The following is an 18319-nucleotide window of genomic DNA, read 5'->3' as shown; positions in this document are numbered from 1 at the left end:
AGGAACCCAACCTACATGAGTCAGGATCAGATGAAAACTCTCTGTACGCTTATCTTTCTCAAGAATGTAGTCCTGTCCTGTCCTGTCACTTCGGCCTTGCCCTGTCACTTCGGCCTTGCCCTGTCACTATGGTTCTCAGCTTGGTTCCACCTGACTAAATTGCATTCTTTCCTTTCTCTTTGCAGGTCGGCCAGTTCCAGTAATGGTGACTGGTCTTTCCACATTCCTAAAGAAAGCCTAAAGAATATTTTATATCTAAAAAGGATTCTATATACCCAGTATCCATAACTTTTCCCTCTACAGCTGGTTACCTCATCTCAGTTTCATGGGTCTGTCTCCTCAGAGTTTGGGACAAATCTCTTCCTGAACCTGACTCTATCCCAGGGTTCCTCTCTTCTGACCTGAACTCCCACCTCCTGTTTTCTGCCTCAGCTAATAGGCCATCAGCTTTTTATTGACAGGCAATGCTTACCTACAGACAAGAGATTCTCTCTCCCTAAGATGAAATAATTTCCCAAGTTGTTTTTGGTCAGAATGTTTGATCTGAGCAACAGAAAAGCAAACAGGACACTTGTCTTCAGAGCCTTGTCGGTCAGCTTGACTCTAGACGTCCTTATCTTTTTCTGAAGTCTCCTGATTAGCTTTAAAGAAAGATTTCAGAGCATCAAGATGACCCAGCTGACCAACATTCACACGGTCCCCACCCTGTTCCCTTCACTCCACCTGAGCTGAGATCACTGGGTTGTATTGACAGACTGGAGAGCACGGTGTAGCCATACCTGCTGGGCAAGTATTGGGACGTTAGAGGGAGGACTGGGGACATACTGTGTTTTTCTCTAGGCTTGTCCTTGTGTATCCTTGTCTCCCTGAGGACAATGAAGGGAAAGACTTATCCTCAGCTTCTTTTGCTCCTCCCCTCAGGCTAGCCTGGAGCTCAGCACATAGCCCAGGCTGGTCCGAAATCCATTACAATGCTCCTGCTTTAGCCTCCTGAGTGCTAGGGTTGCAGGTGTGAGAGTTCACGCTTGTGTTTCTGTTTTTGTGGTTTGGATGTGTGAAGGAGGGCGACAAGGTTTCTCTGTGTAGCTCTAGGTTGTCCTAGAGCATGAGATTCTCTTGCCTTAGCCTCTTGAATGCTTGGGGTCATAGGCATGTGCCACCTTGCTTGGCTCTTCCTTACTTAAAAAAAATCAACTTATTTTTATTTTATACATGTGGGCATTTTGTGCACCATATGCATGCAGCACCCATGGAGGCCAGAAGAGGGCGTCAGAGAGTTGGGAGCCACCGCGTGGATGCTGGGGACAGAATCCAGGTGTCCTGAGATAAGCCAGTGCTTATAGTCGCTGAGCCAACTCTCCAGCTCCTCATCCTTCTCGCTTTTTAATATAAGCATGGAAAAGTAGCCAGAATAATCTTTAAAAGAGAAGAATCTTGCTGTACTTTGAACATTGAGTGTCCCTCTCAGGTCCCCCAGGCAAGAGGTTTTGTCCCTAGGGTGGTACTTCTGGGATATGAGGTCTAATGTGAGCTCTTAGGTCATTGAGAGCATGCTCTTGAAGAGGGATGTGCGATCTTTGCCCCCTCTTTGCTTGATCTTTGCTTTCTGGCCATGAGGTGTATGCCTTTTTCTGCTACATGCTCCTGCTGTGATGTGCTCCCACTGTGATGTGCTCCCGCTGTGATGTGCTCCCATGTGCTCCCACTGTGATGTGCTCCCACTGTGATGTGCTCCCATGTGCTCCCACTGTGATGTGCTCCCACTGCGATGTGCTCCCACTGTGATGTGCTCCCTTTGTGATGTGCTCCCACTGTGATGTGCTCCCATGTGCTCCCACTGTGATGTGCTCCCACTGTGCTCCCACTGTGATGTGCTTCCATTGTGATGTGCTCCCACTGTGATGTGCTCCCACTGCGATGTGCTCCCACTGCGATGTGCTCCCACTGCGATGTGCTCCCACTGTGATGTGCTCCCTCTGTGATGTGCTCCCACTGTGATGTGCTGCCTCCCTTCAGGCCTAAATCACCCAAACTGGGTAAAAAGTAGCCCTTTTCTCTTTATAAGTTGTTTGCCTCAGGTATTTTGTTACAGTCACAGGGAGCAAATGAACACAGGTTTGTTTGTTTGTTTTTTAAACAGATTTTCACAGATACCATGTCTCCTCCTTGGGGCAGTCTGTGACCAGGTGCCTGGGAAAGGATCCCAAAAACTTTGGCTGTCATTCAAAATGACCCAGCTGATGCTTTGGAAATATGTCATGCATTCAGGTTATAGAATGCCAAGGTGTCTGCATTAAGGATGCACAGGAAAAGGCGTGCAGGAATGTCTGTGCTAGAGAGCGATCATCTAGATCCGGGTCTAAGACATCCCAGACTCCTCTTGGATGTGAGATGGCTGTGTTCCCGCATGTATACATAGACTGGGAAGGGGAACCTGTGAGCTTCGTGTCCCCATTCCTTCTGTTGGAGGGAATGGTAGTCGCATCTTGTACATGCTCAGACAGGAGATAGTCAGGGAGAGAGACAGACTCACTTGAAGTGGAAAGCAGAAATTTAGCTCTGGCTAAAGGAGGAAGCAAGAAGGAAGGGGAAAGAGGAAAGAGGCAGTGTGGGGGAGGGGATGGTGTTTAGGAAGCAGAGGATAGACCGTGTCATTGAAAGCCACATCAGGTTGCACAGAAGGCTGCATTCTACACACGTGCCCAGTGGGATTCAGGCGTTTGGTGTTTACTCTTGGTACGGAGATGCCGATGAGATTAGAGCTTGCTGTCTTGAAATCTTATCTTTATGGCAGCGTTTATCAGCCTATGTCTGCTGGAGGTGACATTTGTAGTAGAAGGGGCTGGTGACCCACTTGGCTGTTTGCAGATACCTGAGAGATTACCTTCCGCTTTAACAGCTAGGAGTATCTCTCCGGTGAAGGAGCCTGCGTGTCTGGGCTCGGTCCTCCATTTGTGTTGACTGTGCGTGCTCCTGGCATGTGGGCTCACGGTGTGCTGGATGCTGCAGGGAACACTTGGGTCTGACTTGGGCTTGTCCTCTTGCACCTTTCCAACCCAGCTTCACTTCCCAGCACAAAGAATAGAACATTTGGGAATGGCCTCAGAGTCCTACCTCTAAATCTACCAAGTTGTCATTTTCTTTTTGGAGATAGGATCTCGTGGAGTCTAGGCTGGCCACAAACTTACTGCATAGCCAAGGATAACCCTGAACTGCTGATCCTCGTGCCTCTGTTTCTAGTGCAATGGTATTATAGACATGCGCAACCACATTTCACATGGTGCTAGGGATCGAACTGAAGACTTAGCAGCTCCCATGGTCTCTGGGACACAACAGCGGTCAAAGCCACAGCCATGTAAAACTAGCAGTAGGTAGTAGATTCTTGCTTGGGAGTGGCCATGTTCCAGCAGATAGGGCCTATGGACCAAACCAAGCTGAGAGCCAGTATTCGCTCACCGGCCCTGGCTCACAGACACATTCTTTCCCATCTCCACTTTTACCACGGTGAATCAAGTCACCAGTGTCTCAGTGGAGCTGGAGTTACCCTGTGGTTCCTCCAGTTTCTACTCTGTTCCATGTTTAGTTCCTGCTCCTTGCTGCAAAAGCCAGCTGGATCTTGTTTGTTCATTTCTTTGAATGGTTAAGGCCTTGAAGCAAAACTGCTCAAAACCAGGCCATCCTTTCTTTTTTGTCAGAGGCAACAGTGACAACCTTCAAAGCCAATGTGCGGCCTTCTCCTGTCTCTTCCTCCTTCTCCTCCTCCTTCTCTTCCTCTTTCCTCCTCTTTCCTCCTCTTCCTTCTTCCTTTCTCCTCCCCTCCCTCCTCCCTCCTCCTCCTTTCTATCTTTTCATTCTCCTTCCTCCTTTCTCCCTCTTCCTCCTCCCTTGCCTTCCTCCCTTCTCCTCCTCCCTGTTCCTCCTTCCTTCTCCTCCTCCCTCCCTCCTTCCCTCAGCAGTCTCCCTGGCCTTTGGTTCTGTAAGCTGAGGCTTGCTCCCTCCCTCCTAAGGCCTTCATTCTTGCTGTTCCTTTTCCCAGATCACCCTAGGCTGGGAAGCCAACCTGGACCCACTGCAGGTGAAGTAACGGAGGCTCACAGTGACCAAGCTTCACTATGCGAGCATTCTTACTCTGTTCTCTCCCTCCACCAGTGCCCAGAGCTGATCCTGTTTCTTATCTTTATGGAGCAGGAAATTGGGCAGGGAGGTTTTTAATTTGCTCCCAATCATGAGGAAATAGCAGAGTGCTGTGTAAGTCAGCTGTCTGTCTCTGGGACCGGAGCCCCAGCCACCGCTCTTAACTGCCTACATGTTTTCATTGTAGCATTTGCTGCCGCACTCAAATGCCAAGGTCATCTATTTGTGTATTTTATACACACACACAAATACATACACATACACACATACATGCACATATATAGACACATATACATACATACACACACACATAGGTACACATACACACATATGGACACATAGACATAAATATACATACATACATACATACATACATACACATATAGACATACACACATACATTCTCACACATACATACATATACAGTCTCACACACACATACACATACATATATAGACATATACACATACACACATACATACATACACACACATACACACATATATAGACACATACACACACACACACATGGGATAGTTGTGTGTGCCACTCTGTGCAGGTGGAGGTCAGAGGACAACTTGTAGGAGTCGGTTCTCTTCTTCCGCCTTGTGGGGTGCTGGGTCCAAACTCAGGTTGTCGGGATTGGCCACAGCGCCTTCCCCTGAACTACCTCACAGGTCAGTTTGTATATTTTGAATCAAATGTCTCCTACTACAAGGAGCACAGATCCACACTGTCTTTTGTCTTCCTAAATTCCCAGCTTCTAGAACAGCCTCTGGCACATAATTGACACCCAGTATTTGGGGAATTCACTAGCTATTTAACTTTGTAAGTAAGTGATTTTTGGCAAGCTAAAAATGTATCTATGAAAATAGTCACGCTACTGCTCACTCTAACTTAAAAAGGAGAGAGTGAAAATTCATGTTGAGTTCATCTCTATTGTTTTTTTTTTTTTTTTTTTTTTTTTTTTTTTTTTTTTTCCGAGACAGGGTTTCTCTGTGTAGCCCTGGCTGTCCTGGAACTCACTCTGTAGACCAGGCTAGCCTCGAACTCAGAAATCCGCCTGCCTCTGCCTCCCAAGTACTGGGATTAAAGGCGCGCACCACCACCTCCCGACTTCTATTGTTTTTTATAAGCCATATATTTAATTTATTTTGATTTTATGTTTGTTGCTGTTTTGTCTGCATGTGTGTCAAAAGTACTGGAACTGGCGTTGCCCACAGGAGTGAACTGCCATGTGGGTACTGGGAATTGAACCCAGATCCTCTGGAAGAACAGCCTGTGTTCTTAACCACTGAGCTATCTCTCTAACCCCAAACATGCTTTGTTGCTATTGTTGTTTGTGATTTTTCTCATCAGCACACGGTGATGCACATGGGCGGCCTTTTTCGTACATGTAGATAACTCACTTTGCTTATCTTTATCTTCATTACTCCCCACTCCTTCCTGCGCCCATTGATCCTTCTCTTTCCCAATTAGCCCCCCCCCCATCTACTTTGAGGTCCTTTTGGTGACCCAGTGAATTTAATCAGGATTGCTTTCAGGAGCACAAGTGAGGGGCTCTTCAGGGGAACATGGACCAATTTACCACCGGCAACACTGAGGAAAATGTCTCTCGTTTCCCCAGCAACTCTTAACCGCCTAAGAGGCGGGGCTGCATGACTCCTCCCCCATTCAGCATCCCCACAGAAAGACAGACTCAATCTTCTTGTTACGTGAACAGCAACTGCTGTGCATTCCGCAGAGCGTCTCGGAAGATCGTTTCCCGACTCTCCACCTCTTCATCTGGCTCTTACATTCTTTCTCCTGGTCTTCCCCCGCTTTCTGTAAGCCTTGGGCATGGTGGTACAGAGACACAGTTAAGGTGGAACATTCAGCGGTTATTCAGCACGTAGACCAGTTGAGAGTTTGGCAGTAGCTGTCACCCACTGCAGGAGGAAGCCCCTCAGACCACAATGGACAGCGGCAGCACTAGCTGATGAGCGTAAACATGACCATTCGGAAGGCAGTTTGACAGGCACACCGTGTCCACTTAGCAGAGCTACAGCTGTAGCTGTCCACTAGGGTCTATGTTCTCCTAATTTTGACTAGGTCTGCGGTACCATGAGTTCATTTGTATTCAACTCTAACATTGGCGTCTTCGCCCCAAAGTGTGAGACACCTTTGCACTTGTGGATGTCAGGAAGTTAGGAAGACACGATTACACAGGAACCTTCTGATCGCTTGTCTGCAAGTTTCTGGTCTGTGTATGAGTCTGTTTACATATTCATACTCTTCAGCAGCTATACTGAATATGGCGATTGTAATGATACAGATTAGCCATGGTTTCAGTCTTTTGAATACTTGGTCCCCAGATGGTGGCGCTGTTTGGGGAGGCTTAGGAGGCGTGGCCTTGCTGGAGGAAGTCCGTCACTGGAATTAAAAGCGTGGTTTGAGACAGGGTCTTGGTAAGTTGCCCCGGCTGGTTTTGAACTTGATGTGTAGCCAGGGAGGGTTTAGATTTCTGATCCTCCTGCCTTAGCCTCCCGAGTAGCTGGGATTACAGGGCCATGTCGCTAAGCCCAGCTTCTAACTGATAATTAAGACTATCTAAGCAACTAGTAATTTGTTCGGATTTGAAAGAAAGGATAACGAGAGATGATAAGTTGTTTCTTGGGCCACTTTCCAAACTCTCAGCATTTCTTGGTAGTTTGGTTGTCACCAAGTCCCTGCTTGATGTTGTGCTGCTTGTAGATCACGCCTCTGGCCACCTGCCCTCCACTGAGCAGGCTGCGCTGTTTACGTGATCTGGGGTGGATCCGATGTAGTCACTGACGCCCCGAGGACCAAGCAAGGTCTGAAAGTATCTGTCCCTTTTCAACATTTTCCTCCTTCTCTCCCTCCTCTCCCTCCTTGTCTTCCTTCTCCCTGTCACCCCCCCCCCTTCTCCTTCCATTCATAGGCTTTCCGTGGGCAGAGAGTTTCCAAACAAGTGACAAAATTCTATCGCCCATCTCTAGTTCAAGCTTGCAGAAATGGAAGGTGGTTAAATCTGGTAAGATTCTAACCCGTTTTCTTGAGCGTGCAAGCTCTCTTCCAGAGGGAAATGGGAACAGGAGAGAATTTCCACAGCAGTCCTAATAAACTGACTCCAGCTTGAGTTCCTTTGCTAAAGAATACCATTTCCTTTTTTTTTTGTTTTGTTTTTTGTTTTTTGATTTTTTTTGTTTTTCGAGACAGGGTTTCTCTGTGTAGCCAGCTCTGGCTGTCCTGGACCTCACTCTGTAGACCAGGCTGGCCTCGAACTCAGAAATCCACCTGCCTCTGCCTCCCAAGTGCTGGGATTAAAGGCGTGCGCCACCACCGCCCGGCTAAGAATACCATTTCCTTGGAAAGTGCCTCATAGACGCCACATTGGTAATGTTCAAAAATTAAGTCACCAAAAAAGGAATGTTTGCCCTTTGGTTTTTTTTTTTTTTGTATTAGTGCCGTATAATTAATTACTTTACTAGCAGACATGGAGGTCAACCTATCTGAAAGCTAAACAGACAGACAGAGATGCATAGGAAGGATGGGAAAGCAGTTTCAGGCTCTCCATTTAAAAGCTGGCAGGCAGGGATGACAGATCAGCCAGAAAACCAATGCTGAAAATCATAAGAACATATAAGAACAATCTTAGCAACAGAAAAAAAAAATGTTCAGTGATGGGCTATGGTAATATTGTCAGCATGTCTATGAAACCTACCAACTATATAGTTGGGGCTGTTTCTGCAGCCTGAGCTGCTAAAGGCTTCTCTTGAGCGCCCCGTGTTTTCTCGAATCCACAGGGCACGGGAGGCAAAGGGAGGCCCATTCAGTCTTCAAATATGGGTGGTGACCCCAAAGGCAGCATCTCTATCACCTTTAAGAAAAGACACGGGATAATGTCCGCAGCAAAACCCAGAAAGGGGAATGCAGTTTCTATGTGTGCGTATAAGAATGTTTGGCCCCTCTTGACAACAACTGGTCTCCTCTTTGTAAAAGATTGCCACCTTTTCTTGGTGTCAGCCTGAGAGTGATGGATGGGTTAGAAACGAGAAAGAATTCTGAGGAACACGCCCAGCATAATTTCAACAAACTTTAAGCAAATTTTAAAAGTGAGTTTATACACTCTGCTCACCGTTTAGTGTATGTATGTGTGTTGGGTGTACATGTGTGTGTGCAGGTATGTGTGTACCCGTGCTTCCATGTGTGCAGAGGCTAGAGGTCCATGTTGGTTGTTTTCTTTAGTTACCTTCCATCTTTTTATTTGTTTGTTTTTTTTTTGTTTTTTTGTTTTTGTTTTTTTGTTTTTGTTTTTCGAGACAGGGTTTCTCTGTGTAGTTCTGGCTGTCCTGGAACTCACTCTGGAGACCAGGCTAGCCTCGAACTCAGAAATCCGCCTGCCTCTGCCTCCCAAGTGCTGGGATTAAAGGCGTGCGCCACCACCGCCCGGCACTTTCCATCTTTTTAAAAAAAACCTCTACGTGCATGAATATTGTGCCAGCATGTATCTATGTAGACTGCACGTTTGCCTGGTGCCTGCAGAGGCCAGAGGGGGCGCTAGAGACCGATGGGACTGAAGTTAGAGATGGCCGTGAGCCTCCGTGTGGATCTAGGCTCTCTGCAAGGGCAGCAAGTGTTCATAACTACTGAGCCATCTCGTCAGCCCTTCTCCACCTTCTTTTCTGAGACAACAGCTCTCATCGAATCTATAACTCATCAATTGGCTAGGTTGGCTGTCCATCAATCTTGTGGGATCCTCCTCTCTACCTCTCCAACACTGGGATTATAGACTTGTAATTACAGTTTCTGGCTTTGACCTGGGTGCTGGGGATTAGATTCAGATTGCATGCTTTCACAGGGCGCGGGGTGGGGTGGGGTGGGGTGGTGCGGAACCTTCTCCCCAGGCCCTGCTGCTCTTTGTATAGTGAGATGTTTTCGGCATATTGGAAACCTGAGAGGGATGGGGGCTTCCAGTCTTTTGGGGCAGTTGAATTGTCCCCTGTTGGCCGTTCATCAGATGGAGTGATTTGACTCCTGGGACGTCTCCTGGGACGTCGCAGGCTGGCTGAGCTGGCACATATCCTGGTCTATATCGGAACAGATGGGAGCCCAGTCTTCATTAGCGGTTTGTTCTAAGGGTCTTTTTCTCTGGCTCAACTACATATTAAACTCATGTCAGAGCCATTTAAAGTCCAAAAAGAGGAAAAGATGGAGAAAAGGTGACCATGCCTGTGAACCATCAGGCTCAGGATTCAGATTCTCCACTGATTGATCCCCTTGGAATCAGTTCCCAGCTGTGTGTTATGAAAATGGAGGGCCACCTAACAGTTTAAAGGTATTGTAGAATTCCTTCCTTCCTTCCTTCCTTCCTTCCTTCCTTCCTTCCTTCCTTCCTCCCTCCCTCCCTCCCTCCCTCCCTCCCTCCCTCCCTCTCTCTCTCTCTCTCTCTCTCTCTCTCTCTCTTTCCTTCTTTCTTTCTGTTTTTCAACACATAGTTTCATTGTGTAACTCTGGGTATCCTAGAACTTGCTCTGTAGACCAAGCTGGCCTTGAAATCACAGAGATCTACCTGCTTCTAGTTCCCAAGTGCTGAGATAAAAGGTATGTGCCACCATTATCTAGCTTAGAATTCTTAAAAAGAGAAATTATGAAATTTATTTGATTTTAATTAAAAAAAAATTATTGTGTGTATGTGTGTGTTTTGCCTGCACTGTGCACTTGCAGTTCCTGTGGAGGCCTGAAGAGGGCACCAGAACTCCCAGGACTGTAGTTAAAAAAAGTTGTAGGCTACTGTGTGGGTGCTGGGAACTGAACCTAGATCCTCTGCAAGAGCAGCCAGTCAGTGCTCTAAACCACTGAGCCATCTCTCCAGCTTGAGATTTTTTTAAACACAAATTTACACTTCCAGAGAACACTGTCATGTTGTTTTGTTAGTTTTAAGGCAGATATTATGCAGCTCAGGCTGGCCCCAAGCTTATGCACACACACACACATGCTCATATGTGTGAATACTTGGTCTCCAGTTGTTGGAACTGTTTGGAGGGATTAGGCAGTGTGGTCTTATTGCAAGAGGTGTGTCACTATGGATGAGTTTCAAGGTTTCAAAAGCCCAATCCCAACCCAATGCATTCTCCCACCTTCAACCCCGCCCCCCCCCCCTACCCAGCTCATGGTTTGAGATGTGAGCTCTTGGCTATTCCTGCTTCCAAGCCTTTGTTCCACCATCATGGATTGAAACCCCCTGAAACTGTAAATCCAATTAAGCACTTTCTTCTATAAGCTGCCTTGGTTTTACTGTTTTATCTCAGCAATAGGAAAGTAACTTAGACACTCGTGGAGGTGCCCTCCTGGGAGAGAGGGAGCCATAAGCATTTTCCTGGTACCAAAGTGCCCCAGCTTGTCCAAGATGGTCAACCTTAGATTTGTATTAAAGAACACAAGGTGTCTGTGGTGGTGTCCTCGCTTGCTTGCCTTGCAGTGATAAATACCATGACTAAAAGCAATTTGGGAAGGGAAGGGAAGGGAAGGGTTTATTCGGTTTATACTAGGTTACCGTTCGTCATTGAAGGAGACTGAGGTAGACACCCAAAGCAAGGGAGACCATGGATAGCTAGCTTACTAGCCTGTTTGCTCCCCCTGGCCTGCTCAGCTACCTTCCTGATACAACCAGAACCACCTGCCCAGAGATGGAACTGCCCACAGTGGACTGGACCCTCCTACATCAATGAATAATTAGGAAAAATCCCCCAAAGACACACCCATGGGCCAATCTGATGGAGACAACTCCTCAGTTGAGTCTTGTGTCTAGGTTTGTGTCAAGTTGACAAAAGCTGGCACATGCTGCATGTGTTGGGGAACCAATTAAAGTCATTTTCAGTGATTTTTTTTTTCTGGAGAAACATTGCTGTTAGCTGTGTGCATGCTTTAGGGTAGTGGACTTACAGAGTGAATGATCAGCCAGTCACAGGCTTTGGTAACTTTTTTCTTTCTTTCTTTTTTTTTTTTTTTAAAAAAAATATTGTACTTATTTTTGTTCACAAAACTTTTAGACTTTTAATTGACATGACATACTTGTACTGGGGACAGTAGGCTGTGACTGAATCCAGTATTCTGGGTGGAAAATTGATGCATGCCCAGGTATCTCTCCCCATTGTAGAATTGTTGAATATTCCTAGATCTCTGTATGCATGTGTGTGTGTATGTATATGTGGGTGTTTGTGAGTGGGTGTGTATATATGTATGTGTGTGTGTATGTGCACATGTTCTTCTGGGTGCTGTGCAGGTATGGACGTCAGTAGACAAGCTTGGGTATTGGTTCTCATTTTCTACCTTCTTTGAGGCAGGGTCTCTTGTTCCTTGCTGTGTACAGCAAGCTAGCCTGCCAGAAGCTTCTGGGCATTCTCCTGTTTCCACCTCCCATCTCATGGAGGAATGCTGTAGGGATGTGCTACCATGTCCAGCCTTACCGAGCGTCTGGGCATGTGGACACGGGTCTTCTTGCTTGTACAGCAAGTACGCTGCCCACTGAGCTATCCTTTTAGCCCACATGGTTCTAGAATCTAAATGTGTTAATCCAGCTGTGATCTCCTCCCTGCACGGAAAGCCACTGGGGAAATACCTGCACTGAAGGTCTCACCTAACCGATGTACACGGTGTGTGTGTGTGTGTGTGTGTGTGTGTGTGTCCAGCAGCACACATGCTGCCCACATCTGGCATGCACACCTCACATGTCTAACAAATACATGCACATACATGAGTAAATGCATGACACATGCATCTATGTGTATCTCGTGTAGTGGCCATGTGCAGGAGTGTTACTAGTATATACAGATACACACATCACGCCACGAGGAGGAGGAAGAACAGAAGTGGAGGGGACTGGAGACCCTGTGGACACTGTCCCCTCAGACGGCTAAGCATTGTCATACTGTATAAAGACCATTTGAATAGACTATCAATGCTAAACTGCACACTGCTTCCTTGGCAATGAACTTAACTCTAGGGACAGGGTATCCACCCCAGCTATCTATAAGGCACAGGGATCACTGATCAGGTTTGGCATGGCTGGTCCCCTGCTGTCCCTTGGTGTGATTGAAGGCCAGTTACTTTAGCCAGCTAATTATTGATTTTGTTCCTGTGACACTAGCAGTTGTCCTCTGGGGCCCCTGGCCCTTTACAGCGTCTTCTTTGTGAGGAGCTGTGTGTAAGGCTGGCAAGATCGTTGGTATACCTGCCCCTGAGCTGAGCTCTTCGTTGACTTTCATGTTACTTTCTTCAGTGGCTTCTACTGGTAAGGGACCTTCTCCATTGCTTGGGCAACTGGCATCCCTGCCACTGTATAACAGATGGACCAGGGCATGGCACGACACGTCTGATTCATGAGTAACCCCTGTATCACCGCCTTCTCCCCTTCCCTCCCTCCCTCCCTCCCTCCCTCCCTCCCTCTCTCTCTCTTTCTCTCTTCCTTCCTTCCTTCCTTTCTTTCTTTCTTTCTTTCTTTCTTTCTTTCTTTCTTTCTTTCTTTCTTTCTCCGTTATCTTTTTATGTATTTTGTTGATTCACTTGCATATGTCTGCATACCACACATGTGTCTATTGCTCATAGAGGCCAGAAGAGGGCATCAGACCCTCTGGAACTGAAGTTACAGATTGTTTGAGCCACAATGCTTGGAACCCAGGTCTTCTGGAAGAGCAGCAAATGAGCTTGACCTCTGAGACATCTCTCCCACTCCCTGTACCGCCTGTCCTAACACGCTTTGTGAACAGGCTAGCCATTGTATCTGTAAACCAGGACATTCCTTTTCTGCTTCTGGTTCTGGTGGCAGCAGGGGTAGGAGTGAGTGGTTCTCCCTCCTGGAGACCAGTATCCCAGCAAAGAAGCCCAATCCTCCCCCTCCTCACTTGTATCAGGGAGGAGATAGTTGCAAAATGAAGCCTGCCTCCACCCATGTGTCAGCTCTGTATCTGTATACTGGAAGCCAAGGCTGTGCCTTCAGCCCCCTCCTGCTTCTGGGCTCTGTCCAGTGGGAAGCAGGTACCCTCTGAACGGGGGATCCAACCCTTGCATTTCATTTTAATGACGTTATACTCTCAAGAGAATCAATAATGCTTTCCAGTGGGTTTGGCGAGGGCTTGGTTAATGTTTAGCCCCGTTTTCAGGCATAGTCCAGATACGAACAGCCTGAGACGTCTCTAGGAGGACGAGTGGATCACCTACCAGTGTTCAACCCCTCCGAGTTCAGGCAGGGGTGGGCAGTGTCAGAATGGCTATGGGGGGTTGGTCTTTGTCTTTGAGACAATATTCTCAGCCCAGTGGGTGCTGGATCGAGTAGGTAATGGCAGCTACAGAAGATTGTCATCCTCATCCCTACATGAGCTGCTAGGGAAAAAAAAAAAGCAAGAAATGAAGAGACTCTGCCAATGGGATTGTTCCCAGGAATTTGCACACAGAGGGAAAACAAACTCTTTTTTTTTTTTTTTTTTTTTTTTTTTGGTTTTTTCAAGACAGGGTTTCTCTGTGTAGTTCTGGCTGTCCTGGAACTCACTTGGTAGACCAGGCTGGCCTCGAACTCAGAAATCCGCCTGCCTCTGCCTCCCAAGTGCTGGGATTAAAGGCGTGCGCCACCACCGCCCGGCGGGAAAACAAACTCTTAAGGAAATATTTGCTTTGATAGAGCATTTGCTGGGGAATTCGTTATTTTGAAGCTGGCAAAAATGTGGATGAGACAAGTGACTGGTTCCAAGTCATCACGTATAAGCTCAAGAGCTGGGCCTGTCGGCACCTAACTGCTGAGAGGCAGCTCACACACATCAGATTTCCCAGCCACACCCTGCAACTGCCGCCATATTTCTTCAGCGAGGCAGAAAAGCTTGACTCTCACCCGTTGTGACTTCCCTTCGTTGAACAGTCACCCTTGGAGCTGGTTGCAGAGGGGGTGTAGACCTCAGCCGCCATCCACCCACCCCAGCGTTCATACTGCACATCTCACATTTGGGAAGCTAGAGCCAACAGGGTCTGCAGGCAGCGCTTGTGCTCTGCCATATAGAGAAATTCAGATCTGTGTAAGCAAACAAGCTCTGCTTGGTCCACGGAGTCCCCTATGCCTGCTTCTGGACCACAGAGCCCCCTCTGCCTGCCGCGGGCCCACGGAGTCCCCTCTGCCTGCCGCGGGCCCACGGAGTCCCCTCTGCCTACCATTTCACCCCCACTATCCTCTTCACATCATCGGTGCATGTTCTAAGATAAGACAGGAACCCTATACAGAATTCAACTCCATGCCCAAGGTTACTCAGCTCTCTGGTACTAAAACCACAACCAACATCATTCAGCACCCCGGTGCTCTGATGCTGTCCAATGAATACCTCTCCTGCTAAGTCTGTGCAGTTTAATCAGCCCTTAGTCACCACTTCCATTGGGAGGCGATCATCTGTAAAACCCATCTGACCATCAAGGATCACAAAGTCGATCTGAGGCATTAAAAAAAAAAAAAAGATTTATTTTACTTTTAATTATGCTCATGTGTGTCCGTTTGTTGTGCTTGAGTGCAGGTGTTCACAGAAGCCAGAAGAGGGCGTCAGGTCCACAGAGTTGGAGTCCCAGGTTCTTGTGAGCAGCCCGAAGTGGGTCCTTGCAAGCAAACTATGCAAGAGTAGCAAGTGCTCTTAACTGCTGAGCTAGCCCTTCCTGATGTATTACTGGTTTTTGTATCCATTTCCCCTTTATCCATGGCATCTGTCTTCATGATGTTGGGTTGAAGCTAAGAGTGATTTTTTGAACTAAAATTGTGTTAACATTTACATTAAAAGATTTGTTCCTTTTTTTTTTTTTGATAAAAGAAATCCAGAGAACAAGTCATCTTTAGAATAGATGCTTCAGGGGCTGCAGAGATGGCTCAGTGGTTAAAATCACTGGCTATTCTTATACAGGACCCAGGTTTGATTTTTAGTATTCACATGGTTACAACTATCTGTAACCCCCATACCGGACATCCAATGCCCTCTTCTGGCTCCCACAGGTACCAGGCATGCACATGGTACCCAGACATGGATGCAAGCAAAACATTCATATGTATAAAATAAAATAATATATTTAAAAAATTTTTGATTAAAATTTAAATATATGTGGATTAACAGGAGAAACATAAATTTCCATGTCATGGAACCTGATTGCTTATCTGGATGGAATTAATTATTTATTAATCTTGTGTGTGTTTGTGTATGGTGTGTGTGTTCATGTGTATGGATGTTATGCATTGGCAGTGTGTGTGTGTGTGTGTGTGTGTGTGTGTGTGTGTGGTGTGTCAGAGGATAGCCTTGAGTGTTGAATGCTAGGTACAGGGTCTCATTGGCCTGGACCTTCACCATGTAGAGCAGGCTAGACTAGTTGTCTAATGAGCTTCCATTTCTCTCTACCTCCCAGCTTGCCATTGCTGGAATCACAAGCACATGACTTGCACTTGACTTTTTTTGTGTGTGGATTCTGGGGATTGGACATAGGTTTTCAAATTTGTGAGATCACCTCTGAGCCCTGTACCACAGATCTTAAAGTCCTCTTCTTATTTTGTTTCTGCCTTTAAATGACCATCCTGCTCCTGAATACTTCCAAACACTGCTTAGACATTCCATCTTGAGGTTATTGATGGCTTCTTAGGATCATAGCCTTGTTGGAGGCAATTTCTCAAGCTACGGGGACATGAACACTACAGTGTTACCCGGGCCTGTCTTCCTGAAATGATGGCTACCATTCTGGGTTTCTTAGAGCCATTTCCTAAGTGGGGAAAAAGGGAATTTTTTTTCAAAGATGAATATTTCCAATTGTGGCAAAGGTAAAAGTGAATCTGTAGCGTTTCCTTCCAGTTTTCCCCATTTGTATCAAAAAGAAAAGGGAGCGGTGGCTCACTATTTGTTACGGCTGCCAGGAAGCCAGCCCAGAGCTGATCTGGTAACTTTGGTAACAGTCTGGAATTTTTCTGTATGCACTTGTCTTTTTTTTTTTTTTTTCTTCAACAACTATACCTGTAGTCTTGGTTTATGGTTGCACTTTTACTTTTGGGTGGATTTATTTGACTATCATAAATCCCACTGAACGTATCTTTCTAAGCAATAGTTAGTAGTTTTGGGGAGCCATGGTCCACTAAGGTAAGCTAGTATTTCTCATATCCTAGAGCTGTGATCAACCAAGGGGCTGAGGGCTGAATCATTTCTTGTCACTTGTACACAGAGAGGGAAATATCACCAGTGGTGTGAGGAACAGCTCGATTAGCATATTAATAAATACTGAAAAACATAATTAGCATATTAAAAACATCACATTACCTGTATGACACCCCACGAATGCACAGCTGAGGAACTCGGTGACACAGCGGTCCCTGTGAAGGGAGGGGCTCCCAGCCTTTACCCTGCACACACCTATACTCCTTTAGCTGGCCTTAATTTAACGTTTCATAAGCACTGTTCCTGAGTCTTTACTTTTGTGAATTTCATAATGCCCACCTTTGTATAAAATTCTTTAGAGATCATATTTGAAATCAGGGGAGGTGACTTTATGGGTGAAGGTGCTTCCTGAGCAAGCCTGGTGTCCTGAATTTGGTCCTCACAACCCACATAAAGGTGGAAGGCAGGGATCAGCCCCATAAAGTTGTTCAGACATCCATCCACACATGTACCACAACAAGCATGCCTCCTCCCCAGTAATAATAAATACATAAAAATACCTCTGAGAGCTAGGGTGATGGCTTATGTAGGTAACATACTTGCTGTACAAGCGTGAGGACCTGAATCTGGATCCCCAGAGCTCGTAAAAATGTTATCTGGGCCTGGCAGGCCATTTATAATACCAGTGCTTGAGTGGTGGAGATGGGATTCTCCGGGCAAGCTGTATCACTTGTCAGGAAGGCTTCCTGTTCAGCAAGAGACCCTATCTCAGTAAAGTAAATCAGGATGGAGGGAGATAACAGTATGAGCCTCCAACCTACACATACATTAGCATGCACACGAGTGCACACACACACATATTCACACACATGCACACACACAGAAGCACATGCGCACACATGCACACACATATGCACACACATGCACATACACATAGGCAAGGCACACACACACATAAGCATATGCACACATACACATAAGCACACACACATAAGCACACACGTAAACACACACACATGCACATATATATAAGCACACGCACACACAACATGCACATAAGCACACACATGCACATAAGCATACACACACATGCACACACACATAGGCACACACACACATGTATAAGCACACACACATGCAAATACACGTGCACACAGAGACACAGGCATAAACACACATATATACCATATACACATATACATAGACAGGAAGAAATAACAACAGCCTGCCCCCAAGAACAAACAAACCAAGAACAAAACAACCCAAAACACCTTTAAGGGGCTGTGGAATTACATTTCTGTTTTTGTTCTTTAAGAAGTCCTATCTTGATTTTAGGATCAATACAATTTCATGGTTTCCCTTAAAGGTATAAAATTCTACTTCATTTTTCTTTTCATTATTATTTGTGTGTGTGTGTGTGTGTGTGTGTGTGTGTGTGTGCGTGCGTGCCTGTGCACACGCACACACTCACACAGGCACAGGTACGTGTTCAAGAGAAGATTGTTTCCCTATGCAAATCATAGTCTGATTTTTGCCTTTCAGACTCCTGATCCCTCCCTTCCCCAAGGGTTTCTGAAACTAAAGGAATCTGAAGAGAGAAAACTATAATCTGATATCAAAGCAGGCTATGTCTTGATAAACGCAATGATCTATGGCCACAACCCTTTAAGTCCTTTTGGGTAAATGGATATGATTGTATCTGAGAGGCAAACTTGAGTTTGCATTCTGACTCTCACAAAATGTTCTCACTGTCTTTTCTTACTCTGACTTAACTTATTTGAAATTGATGAAATACCCATCCCAGCTCAGACACTGTGACTGTGAGGCTAGGAGCAAATGTAGTGTAGGAGCCCTCTAGGATAAAGAATACAAAACTACCTTACTTTCAATATATATATATATATTTTTTTTTTACAAAAACATATTATATGAACATACTGCTCATGCTCCTCCTGGGTCTGGGAAAGGCCCATGCAAGAGAGATGCTGGAAGCTTAGATTAGATTGACTTTGACATGGCGAGTCCTTCTC

At 46.1% G+C, this 18319-nt stretch overlaps 2 protein-coding genes across 2 annotated transcripts in view; one reads left to right on the top strand and one right to left on the bottom strand.

Annotated features, from left to right (window-relative positions):
• Positions 1-18319, top strand: part of Slc39a11 (solute carrier family 39 member 11) — a 416305-nt gene that overhangs the window by 4242 nt on the left and 393744 nt on the right. The gene's annotated exons all lie outside the window — the stretch shown is intronic.
• Sstr2 (somatostatin receptor 2) overlaps positions 18285-18319 on the bottom strand; it is a 6481-nt gene continuing 6446 nt past the window's right edge. The window contains exon 3 of the mRNA XM_028761253.1: positions 18285-18319. This exon is cut by the window's right edge and continues 282 nt beyond it. The gene's annotated coding sequence lies outside the window, so the exon portion shown is untranslated.

Source organism: Grammomys surdaster, unplaced genomic scaffold, assembly GCF_004785775.1.
Source record: "Grammomys surdaster isolate TR1022 unplaced genomic scaffold, NIH_TR_1.0 126906, whole genome shotgun sequence".
Classification (NCBI taxonomy): domain Eukaryota; kingdom Metazoa; phylum Chordata; class Mammalia; order Rodentia; family Muridae; genus Grammomys; species Grammomys surdaster.
This window is presented reverse-complemented; position numbering and strand designations above follow the sequence as displayed.